This window comes from Ammodytes marinus (assembly GCF_949987685.1).
Source record: "Ammodytes marinus genome assembly, chromosome: 18".
Taxonomy (NCBI): domain Eukaryota; kingdom Metazoa; phylum Chordata; class Actinopteri; order Uranoscopiformes; family Ammodytidae; genus Ammodytes; species Ammodytes marinus.
Genome location: NC_137222.1, coordinates 4,374,802 through 4,375,357, shown reverse-complemented (window position 1 = coordinate 4,375,357; position 556 = coordinate 4,374,802).

Genomic DNA, 556 nt, shown 5'->3' with positions numbered 1-556 from the left:
GGTGAATAGAGTTTTTTTCATTTTCTAAATAAAAAAATACTATGTACAGGTCTTAAAAATGCATTTTCAACATGTTTTAAGGAATAAAATGTATCACAAACCACATTATTAACAACATATGAACAAATCCTGTTCTGTTGTACCTTCAGAATAGTGCTTAGGAATGATTATGGAAAGTTTGCCTGATGTAAGTGCTTTAGAATTTGAGATTTTTAGTTCAGAGTATATTAACAAAAAATGTTGGCTGTGGTTGTGGAGACATATACAAGCAAACAAACAAGGTTTTGTAAAATAAACACATAAATGTACATGTTGGACCTTTTATTCATAGTAGTATGAAAGAAGACATGTATGGAAGCAAAATAACTAAATAAACCTCAAAATTGACCAGTGTTTGAAACTTTTTGCCTGCAGTGTCTCGCCTTAACCGAAGCATTCATACTACTGTGGAAATTGGCTAAGTAAGATGTTACACAAATCATATCAGGCCCAATGTGCTGAAATGCCAAATGAAAGTCGTGTTGCATTGCTGTAGCGGAGCTGGAATGGGAATGTC